The sequence below is a fragment of the Nematolebias whitei genome, chromosome 10 (assembly GCF_014905685.2).
Source record: "Nematolebias whitei isolate Nwh7 chromosome 10, NemWhi1, whole genome shotgun sequence".
NCBI classification, from domain to species: Eukaryota; Metazoa; Chordata; class Actinopteri; order Cyprinodontiformes; family Rivulidae; genus Nematolebias; species Nematolebias whitei.
Window position 1 is genome coordinate 37,584,213 of NC_056507.1, and position 394 is coordinate 37,584,606.

Consider the following 394-nt stretch of genomic DNA (forward strand, 5'->3'; position numbering starts at 1 on the left):
GGCGCGACACTGTTCAGTGATTTGTAGACATACATGAGTATTTTGAAATGGATTTGAAAGTGAACCGGTAACCAGTGCAGTGAGGCCAAAATGCTAATTTTTTGGGACAGGCATTTTGGGTTTTCATGAGCTGTATGCCATAATCATCAGTATTAAAACAATTAAAGACCTGAAATATTTCAGTTGGTGTGCAATGAATCTGAAATATATGAAAGTTTAATTTTTATCATTACATTATGGAAAATAATGACCTTTATCACAATATGCTAATTTTTTGAGAAGGACCTGTATATACGTACATATATACGTACATATACACATATACATACATATATACGTACATATACACGTATACATACATATATACGTACATATATAGTACGTATACATACAT

General features: G+C 31.2%; 1 protein-coding gene across 1 annotated transcript in view; it reads right to left on the minus strand.

Annotated features, from left to right (window-relative positions):
• The window catches only part of plxnb2b (plexin b2b), a gene marked incomplete in the record, with an annotated part of 234,589 nt that overhangs the window by 226,938 nt on the left and 7,257 nt on the right, over positions 1-394 (minus strand).